The following is an 833-nucleotide window of genomic DNA, read 5'->3' on the forward strand; positions in this document are numbered from 1 at the left end:
TGGAGCCGGGGCTTGCTCCATCCACTCCATGCATCAACCTAGTATTGCAGTATCTCCAGGAATGGTGTGCTTCCCCTTTTTGGGGTCTGCCACTTATTTTGATGAATAGCATATCAAGTAATGAGCTTTGCCCTTACAGATGTCGTGGTTGCCGTTTATTGCAATCTTTCCTCTGATGCACCCACCGGAGGTCTTGGAGTCTTTCATGAGTTGATGCATTAAATCAGGTGAAAGATAGTCATCTAAAATCAGCGTTGGCCACCGTTGAGGAGGATGTTAGAGATGGAAATCGTACCTCTGACTGGCTGGCTGGGCCTTCACACCATGATCAAGAAGGCTGTTCACAAAGAGTGAGGCTAATCCATTGCACTCTGGGCCATGCTGACCCCTGCGAATTCCCCAAATGTGGGAATCTTGACTGCATAATTTATGGAAGTGGGGAAATGTACTCTCCCCTGAAATGGCTGGTGATACAAAACTGAAGTTTTTTTCCCCATATATATATATATATATGATATGCACGCTCTTAAGGCTGTGCAATTGGGCAATTAGTTGAAAGGGGTGTGTTCAAAAAAATAGCAGTGTCTACCTTTGACTGTACAAACTCAAAACTATTTTGTACAAACATTTTTTTTTCTGGGATTTAGCAATCCTGTGAATCACTAAACTAATATTTAGTTGTATGACCACAGTTTTTTAAAACTGCTTGACATCTGTGTGGCATGAAGTCAACCAACTTGTGGCACCTCTCAGCTGTTATTCCACTCCATGATTCTTTAACAACATTCCACAATTCATTCACATTTCTTGGTTTTGCTTCAGAAACAGCATTT

General features: G+C 41.9%; 1 non-coding gene across 1 annotated transcript; it reads left to right on the top strand.

Moving 5' to 3' along the window:
• The first annotated feature begins 298 nt into the window (after nt 1–298).
• Nucleotides 299–457, top strand: LOC128012423 (U1 spliceosomal RNA). The gene has a single exon (XR_008182946.1). It is a non-coding gene; the product is annotated as a U1 spliceosomal RNA (small nuclear RNA).
• Nucleotides 458–833: the final 376 nt, after the last annotated feature.

This window comes from Carassius gibelio, chromosome B23, assembly GCF_023724105.1.
Source record: "Carassius gibelio isolate Cgi1373 ecotype wild population from Czech Republic chromosome B23, carGib1.2-hapl.c, whole genome shotgun sequence".
Classification (NCBI taxonomy): domain Eukaryota; kingdom Metazoa; phylum Chordata; class Actinopteri; order Cypriniformes; family Cyprinidae; genus Carassius; species Carassius gibelio.